This window comes from Lutra lutra, chromosome 2 (assembly GCF_902655055.1).
Source record: "Lutra lutra chromosome 2, mLutLut1.2, whole genome shotgun sequence".
In the NCBI taxonomy this organism is placed as follows: domain Eukaryota; kingdom Metazoa; phylum Chordata; class Mammalia; order Carnivora; family Mustelidae; genus Lutra; species Lutra lutra.
This window is the reverse complement of record NC_062279.1, coordinates 198304907-198324337: the sequence shown is the minus strand read 5'-3', so window position 1 is coordinate 198324337 and position 19431 is coordinate 198304907. Positions and strand designations below refer to the sequence as shown.

At 34.8% G+C, this 19431-nt stretch overlaps 1 pseudogene; it reads left to right on the top strand.

Annotated features, from left to right (window-relative positions):
* The first annotated feature begins 2045 nt into the window (after positions 1-2045).
* LOC125094191 (UDP-glucuronosyltransferase 2A3-like) lies at positions 2046-17183 on the top strand (annotated as a pseudogene).
* The last annotated feature ends 2248 nt before the right edge of the window (positions 17184-19431 follow it).

Here is a 19431-nt window from a genome sequence, read left to right as displayed (position 1 = left end):
AAGGAAACAGTAACAGTATTGAGAAAGAAAAGATAGTAATGATAAATAGGGTAACAATACTGTGTTTAACTAATAATAGAAAACATGGAGAGAGGCCATCTTTTCTTGGGTTGTAGAATATGAGTAAAACCTCCTTGAGAAGGATGTAAGGTAAATAGTGTTCCTAAGAGTGCTCTCGGTTTTTTTAAATGACGAAATGTGTACTGATGTTTGAAATTTTATTTCAAGATTCTAAATATCTTCTTTTTACCTCCAGTCAAATTATAATTGCAATCCAACCTCCACTGAGAGTTATTATAGGAATAATGAGTCAATACTTCTTAGACATAAAAAATGAGATATAGCATTTTTCATGTCTCTCTAATCTCTCATTCTAAAATATTTTATTTTTCCTTCTACCTCCATTTTTCACACATAAATAAACACACATGTTCACATGCACATACACATACTACACAATGATTCACAATTCTTCACACAGTCATCTCCATCATGCAAGATAGGAAAAATTATACTCTTCCTCTCTTCCCAAATTCATCTGCTAATATAAAAGCTTGTGCAGTTTGAATACCTTATAATAACTTCTGGGAAAACTTTCATTTAATAGGGGTAGAAATCTGTCAAATAAATAAATAAATAAACCCTTAAAAAATTTCCATAGTGTTGTCTAATCAAATTGATCACCATAGGGAAAAAAATTCTCAAATAGATCATATTGAGTCCTAGACCTGCTCTGAGTTTTGTGTATTACACTTTACCTAATGATATTATCAGCCTTTTGGTTATTGAGGCAGAAATCACATTCCTTCATATCGTTGTACAAAACCATACATCTTTGCTCTAATACATTTTTTAACCACAGATCTAATCAGTAAATATAAATTTCAACTGTGTTTCCTTTTTTTTTTTTTTAAAGATTTTGTTTATTTATTTGACAGACAGAGATCACCAGTAGGCAGTGAGGCAGGCAGAGAGAGAGAGAGGAGGAAGCAGGCTTCCGGCTGAGCAGAGAGCCCGATGCGGGGCTCGATCCCAGGACCCTGGGATCATGACCTGAGCCGAAGGCAGAGGCTTTAACCCACTGAGCCACCCAGGCGCCCCTCAACTGTGTTTCTAACATTTACTATTATCAGTCCATGTTGAAGGCTATTATGAGCCCATGTTTAAGTTATTAATCCACATTTTTAATCATTTCTCTTCTTTTAAACTCTTACATTTGTATGCCAATTTATGCTTAGCTGCCAGAACTGTTTGCTAAAGAAAATATTTGATCTTGTGACTGACTTTCTTTAAAACCTGAGTAAATAATTTTTGCCTAAGAATTAAAATATAAAGTCATTGTATATCATTCAAGACTAACTTAATGTCTCCTATTTCAATCCAACTTTCTTCTATAATGTACTTCCCATGACTTTGTCTGAGCTCCATATCTACTGGAATGCTTTCCAATATTCATGAACTGTTTCCGTCCTTCTATTTATTGCGAAATCTGACTTTTTGCCACACTCTGCCTACATCCTACCAGAGCTTTCATCTCACCCCATGTGTTATCTGCCTTACTAAAGTTGTGCCTACTCGTTCCAAACAAGAACAATTGTGTTCTTCCTCTGGAATTCTGAACACCCTGGACTATTTATATGACTCTTGTCAAAATATTCCCCTAGGTATTCAAACATATTTAAGCAAACTAGTTGCTATTCCACATTAGGAAAAAGATGTAGAATATATATGGCTAAAGCCCCTAGCACCTTTGAACATAGGATGGAATGGGTGTTAGTGTGTGTGTGATTCTGTGTGAAATATTAATTTTAGAGTGTCTTTATCTGTTGTTTCTCTCATTGCCAATCCAGAGAATAAATGTGTCTCTATTTCATGTATTTTAAGTTCTAGAAGTTTGGAATAATTTTTCTCAAATATTTTTGTCTGTCTGTTTTATTCTCTCAATAAACATAAAACTTGCATGAAATGATAAACTTTTTCTTTTGAAATTAATTTTTAACTTATTCTGTGTCTAAACTGCCCTTTAATCTCTGCATTCAGCAGCAATGCAGTGTGACCAGTGCAGAGCAGTGTGTGAAGGTGCTGCTGATATGTCTGAGAAATGGACCATGGCAATTCTGCTGCTGCAGTTCTGCTCTGGTTGTGAATTCTGTGGGAAGCTTCCGGTGGTAGTCTTGCGACATGAGACACTTAATGTAAAGATCATTCTGGACAGACTCACAGAGAGAGGCCATGAGGTAACAGTGTTGATTCCTTTATATACTGACTTCATCGAATACAAGAAGCCTTCCCTCTTGAACTTCAAGGTAATCCATTCACCAGACATCAAAACATTATTTGAGAATTCAAATAATAAATTTATAGACCTAGCCCTTAAAGTCTTGCCAAAGTAAACATCCTGGCAGTCAACAATAAAACTGACAGATTACTTTGTTGAAATGATTGAGACAATAAAAGTCCTACGTGAGAGTATAAACTACAATCACACCTTAGGAAACCAACTACAGTGCAATGTTTATGGATCCTCTGATGCCCTGTGGAGAGCTGGTGGCTGAACTGCTTGCAGTCCCTTTTGTGATCACTTTAAGAGTGATCAGTAGGATCACTTCACCTGTAGGAAGCATGAACGAGAAAGATTGTGGGAAACTTCCACCTCTACCTTGCTATGTGCCTGTTTACATAACAGGACTAACAGACAGAATGACCTTTCTAGAAAGAGTGAAAAATACAATGCTTTCTGTTTTCTTTGACTTCTGGATCCAGGATTATGGCATTCATTTTTGGGAACAGTTTAAGGTGAGGCACTAGATAAAAAAGACTCTGCTTTTCATTTTAAACTTGTTATCAGAAGAAATTTTGAAAGAATTCAGTGAAGTCTAGGTCAATGAAGGGAATACACTATAAAACATGTGTCTTCCATTTTAACTCTACAAGTAATAACAATAAACTGGTTATCAAAAACTAAGTGGGAATGGAGACAAGAAATCTCGTGCCATAGTTACTCTTTACAGTCATCAAATATTTCCCATAAGATACCTTCATACTTGTTAAATTCACACCCAAAGCAAAACAGAACACACAAAATTTATCAATCCTCTGAAAGATGGATGGTTTTTCATATTTGGATGACATATAAGTCCAGTACTAGGAGTTTTCATATTCAAGGAAATTGTAGATATCCTTGGTAAAAAGAAATAGTATAATATTGATTCAAACAGTAAGATAACCTACTTATTGACACAAGTAATAAACTGAAATATGTCAACGTTAACAACAAGATTAACAAAGAGATTTAATTTACTCCAATATGTTCCAGAAATTGCTGATAATTGGGGATGATTATACCCAATCTTGTACCATTTGAATTGGAACAGAATGCTCACAATTTTTGTCACTCTCATAAATTTTAAAGATTTATTTTATTTATTTATTTGACAGAGAGAGATCACAGTAGACAGAGAGGCAGATAGAGAGAGAGAGAGAGGGAAGCAGGCTCCCTGCTGAGCAGGGAGCCCGATGCGGGACTCGATCCCAGGACCCCGAGATCACGACCCGAGCCGAAGGCAGAGGCTTAACTCACTGAGCCACCCAGGCACCCCTCATAAATTTTAGATAAAATTTCAGAAAGTCCTATTTGGAAAGTTTTACCATGGCTGGCAATTGAAAAGTTTCCTAGAATGCTTTATACTTCTTGGAGGGAGTCCCACACAGAAAAACCTGAAAAGTATTTAGAAAACTAAAAACCTTTGTTTCTTAGCAGTAAAAGAGAGTAGATTTTTTCTTTATTTCACTGAAATACATTTATTCGACCTGTTTTCATTTCCTTGCCTTTCCTGCTAAAAATGATTTTTCTCTGCAATTTTTCTAAACTCAAGTATGATCTGAATCATTCAACTCAGACAGGCTTTCACTTCAACTATCTTTGAGTAGTATGCACAGATATGAACAAACAAAGTTTTATATTAGACAGAAAATATTATCTAATTCACTGAATATCTAATTGTTTCACAGAACTAATGTCAACGGAGTGCTCTTTGAAAATCCTTAGATTTAGACATGATTTGAATTAAAATGCAGTGATTTGTTATGACTAATTAATTTAATAATCAATACACATTGCAGATGCATACTACATGCTAGGCTCTATATAGATTTAGGTTAAAAAGAAAATGCAAGAATCTTGATGTCAAGTCTACCTCCAGAGGTAAATTACAGAGAGAAATATATATAGGTCACTGCCACCTTTGGTAAAATAGGATTGTGAGTAGAGATGTCTGGAAGGACTCAAGTTGATAATGAGAGGACAGAGGCATTATCAAAGAAGAAGAGGGGAAGGGCATTACTTATTAAACAAAATTGTACACTGGCCATACTTTAGGCAATCTCCAAGAATTCTTTAAAATTAAAAACTATCTTACTTGGCTCACTGGGTAGCTTAAAATAATAGATTCATTTGGTAATAATATATATTGGTAGCTAAAATTTAATAAAAAGTTAATTTTATGTTTTATAGAATTATCTATCATGATTATAACCCAACTATATCTGAATAATATAACTAAAGGAAAAGGAATGTAGGTCAACTTCATTTCACAGTTTCATGTCATATTTCATTATGTTTAATATTTTGAATGAGAGTTACAAAATCATTTACAGGCTTTTTTAATACTTAAATTCACTTTCATTCTTTCCTTTCATCCTCGCTCTACTAGTTATTGTGAACCATTGCTTCAAATATAGAATTTTCCTAACTGCTGTGAGTACTACCTTTCTAAATGACGTCTAAAGTCATGTAAACTCACTCTCCTGGTGGGGGGTGGGGAGGAATTAAGTGAAACAAGAGAATGATTAACAGAAAATAATTACACAGGGGTTCATAATTAAGGATTTAAGTCACAAGGAAGTAGGCACCTAAAGGGCAAAATCCTATTAACTTAGAAGCTAAGAGATGGAATTTTAGTGTAATTTCTGTCAACTCCAAACAAAGTGTACTTGGGCAAAACTTTATTATCAAATTATAGGCATCGGACTGTCAACCTTGGACAAAATTTCAAGCATTAAAAAGAGATGACTCTAAAATGAGGCTTCTCTCCCTGGCTGTTGTATCACTATCAACTGTGATTAGAGTCCTGAAATGGAAACTGTTCTTGTCTCAGGCTCTTTCTCTCAGGTACAAAACATATTTTTTTGATAAATAGAATTGATTGACTGGGTTATTTGCAATTAGTCATTCTTCTGCATAAAAATCTTAAAAATCGTACCCAAAATGTGTTCCCTTCAAAACACATCAGCAAAAGGCAGCAGCAAAGTGTGTGGTAATTGCACATGTACTTGTGTACCTCACATTCTAAAAAGAGGGCTATCATGAATTGGAATTACTCAGGAAGTTCTTACTAATAAAATAGTGGCCCATCAACTGAAGTGATGAGCTATAACTCAGAAGGATAAGTTGGGCTGATATTGATGGTGATCTTACGAGAGGAGTAATCCTGAAATCATAACCAGCAGTTGGGCATGAACAAAATACCTGAGTAGGAAACTAGAAACCATTGACAACTGACATTATTGGATATTACGGAGTGAATCTATTCTCCACTGTTCTACTGATATTATGGAGTTAATCTATTCTCCACTGTTCAGTTAGAAAGAAAAATAAAAATAAGAGGTAAATTATTTAGTTTGGAGCTCTGGTTTAATCTTTAGTTTAATTCCTTTTTAAAAAAATTAAAATATAATGTATTATTAGTTGCAGAGGTAGAGTTCAGTGACTTTCAGTTGTATATAACACCCACTGTTCATTACATCCTGTGCCATCTTTAAGGCCTGTGATGCAGTAACCCACCCCCCTCACCCCTCTCCCCTCCAGGAACCCCCAGTTTGTTTCCTGGGGTTAAGAATCTCTTATGGTGTGTCTCCTCTGAATTGATCTTTTTTTATTTTCCTCTCCCTTCCTCTACGCTCCTCTGTTTTGTTTGGTAAATTCCACTTATGAGTGAGATCATATGACAATTGTCTTTCTCTGATTGACTTATTTCACTTTGCCTAATACCATCTAGTTCCATCCATGTCAAGGCAAATGGCAATATTTCATTTTTTGGTGGCTGAGTAATATTCCATTACACACAAACACACACACACACACACACACACACACACCATTTCTTCTTTATTTGTCTGTCGATGTACCTCTGGCTTCTTTCCATAGTTTGTTTATTGTGGACATTGCTGACATAAACTTTGGGGTACCCCCTCAGGTCTCTACATTTGTATCCTTGGGGTAAAAACTTAGTAGTGCAATTGCTGGGTATTAGGGTAGCTCTATTTTTCATTTCTTGAGGACACTCCATGCTGTTTTCCAGAGTGGCTGCATCAGCGTGCATTCCCACCAACAGTTTAAGAGGATTCACCTTTCTCTGCATCCTCACCAACTTCTGTTGTTTCCTGACTTGTTAATTTTAACCATTCTGACTGGTGTGAGGTGGTATCCCATTCTGGTTTTGATTTATATTTCCCTAATGCCAAAGATGTCGAGCATTTTGTTTTTTTCCATGTTGTCTGTTGGCCCTTTGTATGTCTTCTTTGAGAAATGTCTGTTCATGTCTTCTGCCCTTTTCTTGACTGGATTATTTGTTTTTTGGGTGTTGAGTTTGATAAATTCCTTATAGATTTGGGGTACTAGACCTCTATCTGATAAAACATTTGCATATATCTTCTCCCATTCTGTCGATTGTCTTTTGGTTTTATCGATTCTTTCCCTTGCTGTGCAAAAGATTTTTATCTTGATGAAATCCCCATAGTTCATTTTTGCCTTTGTTTCCCTTGCCTTTAGAATCATGTATATCAAGAAATTTTTGCAGCTGAAGCCACAGAGTTTGCTGCTTGTGTTTTTCTCTTTGAGATTGATGGATTACTGACACATGTACGCCCTTCACCCATCTTGAATTTATTTTGTTTAGGAAAGTGGTCCAGTTTCAGTCTTCTGAATATCAATGTCCAATTTTCACAACATCATTTGTTGAAGAGACTGTCCCTTTTCCATTGGATATTCTTTCCTGCTATGTCAAAGATTAGTGGACCATAGAGTTGACGGTCCATTTCTGGGTTCTCTATTCTATTCCATTGGTTCTATGTGTCTGTTTTTGTGTCAGTATTATATGGTCTTCATGATTATATATTTGTAATAGAGCATGAAGTCTAGAAATGTGAGGCCTCCACCTTTGGTTTTCCCTTTCAACATTCCTTTGGCTATTCAAGGTCTTTTCTGGTTCCATACAAATTTTAGGATTGTTTGTTCCAGCTCTATGAATAAAATTGATGGTATTTTGATAGGGATTGCATTAAATGTGTAGAGGAGTCTGGGAAGCATAGACATTTTACCAATATTGGTTCTTCCAATCCATGAGCATGGTATGTTTTTCCACTTCTTTGTGTCTTCCTCAATTTCTTTCAGAGTGTTCTATAGTTTTCAGAGTACAGACACTTTCCCCTTTTGGTTAGATTCATTCCTGGGTATCTTATGGTTTCAGGTGCACTCGTAAATGGGATCGACTCCTTAGTTGCTTTTTCTTCTCTATTATTGTCTGAATATAGAAATCCAACTGATTTCTGTACATTGATTTTATATCCTGCCACTTTAACCTCTATGAGTTCTAACACTCTTGGGGTGAAGTCTTTGGGGTTTTCCATATAAAGTATCATGTCATCCAGAAAGATGATTTCGTTGATGAGTTCTTCTTTGCCAATTTGAATGCATTTTATTTCTTTTTATTGTCTGATTGCTGAGGCTAGGACTTCTAGTACTATGTTGAACAACAGTGGCGAGAGTGGACATCCCCATAGTTTCCTTTCTTAAGGGGAAAAGCTCTCAGTTTTTCCCCATTGAGAATGATAATCTCTGTGGATTTTTTGTATTTGGCTTTTATGATATTGAAGTATGCTCTTTCTATCCCTATGGTAAGGAGGGTTTTAATCAAGAAAGAATGCTGCACTTTGTCAAATAATTCTTCTGCTTTTTTTTTTTTTTTTTTTTTTTTTTTTTTTGGTGGGTGTTGAACCACACTTGTTTCCCCAGGAATAAATCCTACTTGGTTGTGGTGAATAATCCTTTTAAGGTCCTGGTGGATCCTATTGGCTAGTATCTTGGTGAACATTTCGGCAACCATGTTCATCAGGGTTATTGGTCTACAATTGCCTTTTTGGTGGAGTCTTGTCCAGTTTGGTGATCAGGGTAATGCTGGCCTCATAAGAAGAATTGGAAAGTTTTCCTTCCATTTCTATTTTTTGAAACATTTTCAGAATAATAGATATTAATTCTTCTTTAAATGTTTGGTAGATTTCTCTTGGGAAGCCATCTGTTCCTGGACTCTTGTTTCTTGGGAGATTTTTGATTACTGCTTCAATTTCCTTGCTGGTTATGGGTCTGTTCAGATTTTCTATATGTTCCTCTTTCTGTTTTGGTAGTTTATATGTTTCTAGGAATGCATCTGTTTCTTCTAGATTGCCTAGTTTGTTGGCATATAGTTGCTCATAGTATGTTCTTATAATTGTCTGTATTTCCTTGGTGTTGGTTGTGATCTCTCCTCTTTTATTCATGATTTTATTAATTTGGGTCATTTTTCTTCTTTTTGATAAGTCTGGATAGGGGTTTATTGATCTTACTAGTTCTCTTAAAAAAACAGCTCCTAGTTTAGTTGATCTGCTCTACTGTTCTTTTGTTTCTATGTCTATTTCCTGGTTGAACCATTCATTCCTTAGTAGGATGCTCTTTAACCACCAGGTATTTGTGTTCATTCCAAGTTTCCTCTTGTAATTGAATTCAAGTTTTAATGCAGTGGTCTGAAAATATGCAGAGAATAATCTCAGTCTTTTGGTACCTGTTGAGACTTGAATTGTGACCCAGAATGTGACCTATTCTGGAGAAAACTCCATGTGTGTTTGAGAAGAATATGCATTCTGTTCTTTTAGGACAGAGTGCTCAGAATATATCTGAGAAGTTCATCTGGTCCAGAGTGCCATTCAAAGCACTTGTTTCTTTGTTGATCTTCTGCTTAGATGATTTGTTCATTGCTGTGAGTTAGGTGTTAAAGTATCCTACTATTATTGTGTTATTATCAATGTGTTTCTTTAATTTTGTTATCAATTGGTTTATCTAATTGGCTACTCTCATGTTAGGGGCATAAATATTTACAGTTGCTAGATCTTGTTGGATAGACTCTTTAATACGCTATAGTGTCCTTCATCTCTTATTAAACTCTTTGGTTTAAAATCTAATCTAGTTTGTCTTCTTTAAGGACTGCTACGCTAGCATAATAAGTAGTTCTCCAGCCCCTCAAATTCAATATGGAGGTGTCTTTAGGTCTAAAATGAGTCTCTGGTAAACAACATATGGATGAGTCTTTCTTGTTTATCCAATCTGCTACCTTGTGTCTTTTGATTGGAGCATTTAGCCCAATTAATAGAGCAACTATTAAATGATATGAACTATTAAATGATATGAATTTTGTGCCACTGTATTTATCACCTGTAAAGTTACAGGTAATACAGGTTTCTGTATATGGTCTCTCTTCCTTTCTAGTCTCTGTTCCTTCTGGGCTCTCTCTTTGCTTAAAGTATTTTCTTTAATATTTTTTGCAGGGCTGGTTTAGTGATCACATTCTTTGCATTTCTGTTTGTCCTAAAAGCCCTTTTCCTCTCCTTCTGTTTTGAATGACAGCCTTGCTGTATAACATATTCTTCGCTGCATATTTTTCTCATTTACCACCCTGAATTTATCATACCAGTACTTTGCCACAGGTCTCTGTAGACAGGTCTGCTGCCAGCCTTATGTTTCTACCCTTGTAGGTTATGGACTTCTTGTCCTGTGCTGCTTTCAGGATTTTCTCTTTCTCTCTGTGATTTGTAAGTTTCAGTATTATATGTCAGGTTGTTGACCTGTTTTTATTGATCTCGAGGGGTGTTCTCTGTGTCTCCTAGATTTTGATGTCTGTTTCCTTCCCCAGATTAGGGAAGTTCTCCACCATAATTTGCTGCAATATACCTTATTCCCCCTCTTTCCTCTTCTCCCGGGATCCCAATTATTCTGACATTGTTTTGCTTTATGATATCATTTATCTCTCAAATTCTCCCCTCATGATCCAGTAGTTGTTAATCTTTCATTTTCTCTGATTATTTATTCTCCAACATTTGGACTCTTTGTCACTAATTTTCTCTTCTCCTCATCCATCCTAGCAGTTAGAACCTCCATTTTTATTGCATCTCATTAATAACCTTTTTTTATTTTGACCTGATTATAGTTCCTTTATTTCCCCAAAAATATCTTCTGTTTTTCTCAACCTCAACTAGTATCTTTAAAATTGTTATTTTGAATTTTAGTTCTGACATCTTGCTTATATCCATATTGATTAAGTCCCTTGCAGTCAGTACTTCCTCTTGTTCTTTTTTTGAGGGGTGTGTTCTTCCAACTTGTCATTCTGTCCAGAGAATAGATAAATGTGAGAACAAAATACAGAAATAGCAACAACCCCAGAAAAATTTACACTAACAGATCAGAAGAGATCAGAAACAAACAAAAAGAGAGAGTGAGAGAGAGTAAGAGAATATAATATAAATAGGTGAATAGCATGGAGCAATACACTAGATCCCAGAGGTATTTTGGTCTCTTTCTTAGAAGAAAGTAGATCCCTAATTTGTAAAGAAAAAAATATATATGTACATATATATACACACACACACAGATAGAGAAAAGAAGCCATAAGTGAAGAAAATATATATGTTAAATATAAATGTAAAAATAAAAATTAGAAAGACTTAAAAAACTTTGATAAAATAAGAAATTAGTTGAAAAGGGAAAAAGAATTATTGGAGGACTAAAGAATCATGAGAAAAAACCATGAACTCTATATAGTATTTTCTCCCAGTCATGAGTTTCAGAGTTCTGTGTAATGGGTAAACCTACTATTAGCTAGAAGTTTCTACTGGTCTTCTTGGGGAGGAGGCTGATGTACTGATTCTTAGGTGACCTTCCCACCAGTGGACTGCATAGCCCTTGCCAGGGGATCAGGCTCAATTTAAGTAGCTCTGGATATCTGGAGCAGGTAGGGGGAATGAAAATGGTGGCACTCAATCTTTAGCTTGGGAGCTTAAAGTTCGTGGCTCCGACTCTTCAGTGAGCCCTCACAGAAAAACAGTCAATCTCTCTTGTCTCAGTTTCTGTTCACACTCTGTGTTCACCCAGCCTGTGACCAAGCATCTTTATCTCTAACACATGTCCTGTATTGAGTCTGCAACTGTGCTGTTCTCTGAGGGGAGGGAAGGAGATCTGGGCCATGGTTCTGATGCTTGCTGGATTCCACTTGTAGAGTGGTCACCTGACCATGTTGTGATGAGTGGTTTATGGCAACACGGAACTGCAAGCCCACTCTGGTCTTGCTGATTGTGTCTGCTTCCCCTCTCTCATGCCTGGGAACTCTGCCACATTCATGCAGTTTTTTCTGTGACTCCAGGGATCCTGAGACCATACTGTGCCCCTTAGGATTCCACCCTTCTTTGCCACTTGAGTGCCTTTCAAACAGTGAGACACCCCCTCACTGGAGCAGACTTCTAAAAGTGCCAATTTTGTGCTTCTTTGGTAGCCAGCTGACAGAGGCTCCCATTACCCACAGTTTGTCTACACATATATTGTCTCAGATTCACATCTCCACACCTCCTACCTTGCAAAATGTGGTTGCTTTTCTATTTGAAAATTGCAACAATTTTTTTCTTAGATTCCCAGTTAAAATTCACTGGTGTTTGGAATTATTTGATAGATATCTAGCTGAATTCCAGGGACCAGATGAAACTAGGGTTCCCTACTCCTCTACCATCTTCCTCCTCTAGCCCTTGGTTTATTTTCTGTCTGAAAATAAACTTACGTATAATTAACTATGCTTTTCTTTCCTTTTCTCTTTTTTGAATTCCATATTGTTGCATTAATGCTCCCTTTCACTTCACATCCAGAAGCCACATTATTCTAGAAGATCTAAACTTATTTTTCCCTTAGTAGCTTATCTGTAAATTGGTGAGGTGATTTTCTTATTTAACTTATAGGCTAATCCTTCCACCCAATCCTTTGTCTTCTCCAGGAAGATCCACTACTTATGTGAGTCTCTGAGGAAAGCTGAAATTTGGTGAATTCAAACATTTTGGGATTTTGAATTTCCTCATCCATACCTACTTAATTTTAAATTTCTCAGAGAATTTCATGGCAAGCCCACCAAATCTTTATGTAAGGTAAGATTATTATGTTGAAAGATTTTTGTATTCCTTGTGATATGACTCCTGATTTTCCTTTAAAGATTACTGTCTTAGTAACAAAGACATGATATTGGACATCTTTGGTTGGTCACTCTACTTCCGTTTCCCATGTTAGAAGGGCTCTTAAGATACAAAAAGGTGTCTTAGGCATTCTATTGAGAAACTAGACTGAAAAATGGCATTATTGGTGTACATCTCAAAATATTATTTTATAGAATGGATAATGGATCAAAATGACAGGAAAGTAGAGCCACAAAAATCACCAAGGAGACTGCTGTAATCTTCCTAAACAAGCTGATGGAGTTATAAACACAGGCAATTATCATAATGGAAGAGAGATGAGCATGCTTTCTTCAGAATCTTTAGGGTAAGTTCCACATTATTAATGAGTGAAAGGAAGTAAGGGGTGTAAGGAAAGTAAGGAAAGAAGGAAGTCCCCTGGATTTCCATTTTGGATGTTTATTTTATAGTGATTGTTTCCAATGATATAGGAAACACATAAAGTTAGAATTTGTTTAAAATTAATACAATGAGCTCTATTTTTTTAAATATTTACTAAGAGGAATAATACCACTTAGTAGGATTTTCAAGTAGAATTTTCTAGAAGTCATTGGATAAGATAGGTCTCAAGCTTATCAAACAGAAAAGGAAATATTGAGGGTCATCAAGCATAAAGTAGAGTTCATGAGAATGAGAAAAAATATCTAAATTTTGATTGATTTTTTATCAACCTGAAAACAGGTTCCTTTTGAAATGAAAAAGAAAATCATATTTTATCACATTCCCAAATCTTCCAAGTAAAATATGTAGAGTGCTAGGGATGTTGGAAGAAAATGATATTGAGAAACAGAAGAACTATTTAACTATCAATAGAGAGTGATGAGGAAAATCTTTATTAACTTGTACTGTGAGAATATTAACCAAATCCTTTTAAGATGGTTGCAAAATAAATGATGTTCTCAGAATTCTCAATTTCTATTTCTAGGAAAATGTATATTGATTAAATTTCACTTCAGGATTATGAATGGCCTTTTTCTTGCCAATCAAGTTACTGCTGCAAACCAAGATCTGTTAAGACTTAATATAATCAACCAATTTCTTACTAGAGATATCAAAAGAGAGGTGCAATTTCTCTGGCTCTCTAGATAATCTCCCATTCTAAATAAATTATCATCAAATTTCCACTTTTACACACACACACACACACACCCAAAAAAGTCACATAATTTCACAAAATCATCTCAGATAAAATGAGGAAGAGGGAGGAAATTATCCCAGTTTACCTCTTAATAAGAAGTTTGTGCATCATGAATAGCAGTTATTCTTATGGTGATTATGAGAGATTAGCATTGAATACAGAGATTGAAAAGCAATGAGGGAAAAAAAATACTAATTCAAAGGGATACACACACCTCTATATTTATGGCAGCATTAATTACAATAGCCAAGATATGGAACCAGTGCAAGTGTCCTTTGAAGGTGAGTGGATAAAGATGTGGTACATACATACAATGGAATATTATTCAGCCATAAAAAGAATAAAATCTTGCCATTTGCAATGGCATGGGTGGAGCTAGAGAGTATAATTCTAAGTCCAATAAGAGAAAGACAAAGAACATATGATTTCACTCATATGTGAAATTTAGGAAATGGAACAAATGAATAAAGGGGAAAAAAGAGGGAGCAAGACAAACCAAGAAACAGACTTTTAATTATAGCAAATGATTGTGACCAGAGGACAGTGGGCTGGGGGATGAGTTAAATAGGTGATGGGGATTAAAGAATGTACTTGTCTTGTTGGGTCCTGGGTGATGTATGAAATTGTTGAATTGTTATATTGTATACCTGAAACTAATATATCATTATTTGTTAATTACCAAGAATTAAAAATAAAAACAAGAAAAAAACAATGACGGGTCCTCTGACCAAGAACTCAATGAATTTAGTATACATATAAATATATATGTATATATTTATGTATATAAACACATATACATATAAATATGATACATATATAAAACTTCATCCAAACTTCATATATTTGGGGACATGAATCAATATAAATATTAAGACAATAATTTCTGAGATGTCTGAAATATTCCACAAATATTAACAAGGCTAAAAGTGCAATGTTATCTCTTCTCTGATCACTTAATAGCCTTTAATTTGGGAACATGGTGATTTCAGAGATGCCACAAAAGTCTAGAGGACATTATTCTTATATAATATGATGTGACTGGCCCAATGCCAGAGTTTGCAGTGGCCAACTTATATAGCTACAAATGGCAGAGGTTTACTTTACAGAGACAGCTAATATCAGTTCTGTACTAAGTCTCAAATTAAGGATATGTAACTCATGTCCACTGAATTGGGAACTTGTCTACATCAGGAAGAGAGACAATCACTGTCTCCTCAAAGTAGTTTATGATTATTGAGGCAGTTTAAATATGTTATTATTATTAAATATGTTATTGAGGCAGTTTTATAATATGTTACTATATATCACAATTCTAATAAATATTTTCCTAGCCCTATTAATAAGGGAAGACTTAAGCATGAGAAAGTTACCATGGAAACCATATTTTTTAAAAGAGCAGATAACACAGTGATAATTTATTAAGTATACACTATTATTATAATAAGCTCAGAAACCCAATTCAGAACCATTTCAAGGATTTCTTTTGAGGTATATTTTTACAAGTTTGCAAATCACTCAGTTTTTAATAAAATTAAACCTGGTAAGTAACAGTGTCCATCAATCATGAAAAGTGCTGTATTCTTATCACCTAATCCTTTTGTATAATGGCTTGGTTCCATGGCTATTCAGTAATCGATGATTAGGTACATAAGCTATAAGTTTTAGATATATATATACTTCTTCCTAAAGAGCCTGGATGGCAAAAAGAGAGAAAGAGAGAGAGAGAGACTGGTTGGCTCTAGGTGTCACGTGAAAACTATCTAACCACGTCTCTGTCAATTCTCTTGAATCTTCATTTTACAAGTGCAAATGAACTTTATTTTATTCCCTATGATGCTACATTTTTGTAATACAAGGAATTTTTTTCTCTGCAGGAAATAGAATTTGTGCAGAACTCAGATGACAATCATTTTCTGGTGTTTTCCTCTGGGTATAGTGATTCAAAATCTCACAAAAGAAAAGCACAACCTCATTGCCTCAACCTAATCCCAGATTCCACAAAAGACAAGTATAACCTTTGATTCTGCTGGACAGCTATTTACCAATTGGAAAGAGAGTGTGACTAATGGTGTCCTTCCATTTAAAGGTTAAATCTCCTTTTGCATGTAACATAAAAGAGAAAGTATTAGTAAAAATTTGTAAAATATTACAATAACATGCGTAGGCACACTTGAGCCCTGCCTACTGAGCCTTGCCATTAGTGTGGAAACATATCTTTTTGGAATCATTTGTTTTTACTAAAATAGAAAGGAAAACATTAAGCACACTGTTCATGTTTTAGTATTTAAAATCTTAAGACCTGGGCTGACTTCTCCCCAAATAGACTTGAAGTATATTCACTTCAAGGACAAGGAAAAGGTAGAAGTGGCATAACAAAGAGAGAGCTAAATCATGCTCAAAAATATCTTCCACATCTTTGGTTGTATTAGGATTTGATCCATTGCAGTTGAGCATAAAAACAGAAGCCTACATTCATATAGTCTTTCTAATTAATTAGCGCTTTCTAGAATGAAAAGGTAATTGAAATGCTAATTATAAACAAGATAATTTGTTGAACAATGGAATATCAGCAAACCCACTATGTCATTCTTACCTAAAATTAAAAGAAAAGAAAAAAAGATATAAAAGGAAGTAGGAAGAAAAGGAGTGGGGAAAGATTAACCAATCTGAAAGCTGGTAGCTACACTTACGGTGAGCATAGCATAAGGTATAAATTTGTCAAATCATGATGTTATACATCTAAAATTAATGTAACATTGTGTGTCAACTATACTTTGATTAATAAATGATAACAGACAAAATATATACTTAATAGATGACTGATACAAGCACTTTTTAAAAAATGGTTGTAAATAGTCCCATTCTGTCTTTCAGTGTTTCATCTATATATTCTTATCTCAATTACCACTTAAAGCAGGGTGGGTGCATAACTTATAAATAACTCTACAACCTTAAAATATCATTATCCTGTGAATTGTGAAATATATGCAGTGCCTTCCACAGGCTTTATGGAGATAGAAAGAAAAGAAACTGGCCACATTAGGAAAAAATACTCAGCTCCATGATTGGTTACCCTAGAATAATCTTGTTAAGATTATGGGAAATTAAAGCTGTAGAGTTGGAGGATGGATAAGATGAATAATTGTTTAACAATAAATTCAACTTATATTTAACAATTGTTAAGTGTTTCTCATTTTACCTCAGTTTTGAATGATACAAATAAAGATGTGGTCATTACTTATTACAAATTCGTATGTCCTATAATTAAAAAAAAATTCAGACAACACAGAAGGAATTAAGGCTTCCTTTTTCTGGGATACAGTTTTCTGTAGTAACGATGTGCCTAGCTTTTGTAGAAAATACTGTCTCTTTCGGTGACTAATCTTATAAGTCTTCCCCTTCTGTCTCTAAAATCCTGTTAACCTATTTCAATGAAATCTTCACCCACTGCTAATTCTAACCACGAACTAGGTCATCCCCAAACCAAAATGTTTCTCATTCATGGTAGAGTAAATGGGATCTATGAAGCTGTTTATCATGGGGTCCCTTTGTGGGGCTTCCCATGTTTCCTGATCAGCATAATAACGTCCTTCATATGAAGATCAAAAGAGCTGCTATGGAGGGGAACATGAGTACAATGACAAGTGCAGAGCTTCTCAGTGCTTTGAGAATAGTCCTTAATGATCCTTCATAAGTACTAGTGTTTTCTAGAGGATTATCATTGGTTATGTTGTACACCGTATAAGAAAATGTTAGCACTCGTTCTTGAGAACCTTTCAATGGATCTTTTCCCACAATCTTGGGTCATCACTAACTTGATCTTGGAAATATCCTGGAAGTGATATTTCATATAGTACCAAACTTCCTTCTTGGGAAAAAAATAGGCTTAAATTAATAACAGGTATATTCTAATTTTTTCTATGTCTGCATTTAACCATATTCTGTTAATAATATATTTCTTTCTAAATTTCCCTACTATACTTGTTAAAATCCTATGCAAAGACCAGAGTTCATATAATAAGAATATCTATGGACCTAAGATTGTTTAGTTTTTAGAATGTGTACCCAAGACTAACTTTAATAAAATTTTATTAATTTCTTTCTTTGTATTTGCCTTCCAGTTACAAATAGAATGTCACAAGATTATCAAGGATTCACCACAATCAGCTTATAAAGATCTGGATAGAACAAGCAGATGTCCCACTATCAGGATGGCTAATATGAGCAATACAAGAAACAACAGTTGTTGGTGAGGATGCAAACAAAGGGGTAAAGTCTTGCATTGTTGGTGGGAATGCAAACTGGTGCAGCCACTCTGGAAAACAGAATGGAGTGTCCTTAAAGAGTTAAAAAATAGAAATAGCCTATAATTCAGTAATTGCACTGCTAGGTATTTACCCAAAGGATACAAAAAATACAGATTTGAAGGGGTACATGCAGCATCCTGTGGTTACAGCAGCATTAGCAATAAGAGCGAAAGTATGGAAAGAGCCCAAATGTCCATCTGATGAATGAATAAAGAAGAAGTGATTATATATATATATATGTATATATATATAATGAAACACAGCCACGAAAAAGAATAAAATTGTGCCATTTGCAGTGGTGTGGATGGAACTAGAGTGTATTATGCTAAGTGAAATAATTCAGAGAAAGAAAAATACCATATGATTTCACTCATATGTGGAATTTAAGAAAACAGAAAAACATATGGGAGGGGGATAAATGGAGAAAGGGAAATAAACCCTAAGAAACTCTTTAACTATAAAGAAAAAACTAAGTGTTGGTGGAGGGAGACAGGTGGGGGATGAGCTAGATGGGTGAAGGGTACTAGTATGGAGGGCACTTATTAGGATGAGCACCAGGTGTTATATGTTAGTAATGAATCACTGAATTCCACTCCTGCAATCAATACCACACAGTATGCTAATTAACTAGAATTTAAGTGCAGATTTGGATTAAAAAAAAAAAAAGTCAAAGAAAGTTGATATGGATGAAGGAAGAAAGTAGAGTAACAAGATTAAAATACTAATCAGGATATTTTGGGGGCCATTTCAGAGAATATAGATTTTAACATATATAAAAGAGAAAGTTATTGAAGTATTCTACTAAATACTGACATCCTCCAAAATAGACTTTCTGAAAATCCAGAACTTTTATTTGTAGAAACTTGGTTACAGCAGTGTGAAAATGCAGGTAGGGATATTAGAAGGCTATTGCAGGAAATCGAACTTGGGTATGAAAATGGCTAGGATTAAAGTCATAGCAAAGACTAACAAAGAATAAATCGATCTACAACTTGGGAGTAGAATTTATAGATATGGTGATCAACTGAATATTTGCTCAATCCTATTTTTATTAGTCAAATTCTTGTGAAATTGAAAATAATTATGTTATTATGATATATTTCCTGTAGACTAATTACTTGGGAAAAAAATCAACTTTTTAAGCAAAAGAATTATAGATGAAGTCATTGTCCTAAATATCTTTGGATCCATTTCTACATGAGGTAGTGGCTTCCAGGTGTGGGGATCCAAGCAAAAAAAAAAAAATGGAATTTTACATTATAAAAGGTCTTGTACAAGAAAGCATTGAAATTAGAATTGTATGTGCAGGAAAGAAGAATAAGATTATCAAGTTATCTTTTACAAGACTTGCCTTTTCTATTCTATCTCTTTTCACTATAACATGAATCTGATCTAGAATCAGAACTTGAATTCATATCTGTAGTAAAAGCTAAAGAAAAAGTTTATTCTTTGTCTCTTAAAGATAGACAGGACTTAGCAGAAAGGGCACTGAATTTAGAGTAAGACTATTTGGATTTAAATCTTCTCCCTGCCCTAAAGCACATAATCTGATTTTGGCAAAGGTGATTTCTCCTCCTGCATTTCCTAGCAGTGTTGTCAGTGAGAGAAATACTAGAAAGACTATTCTGTTCAAAT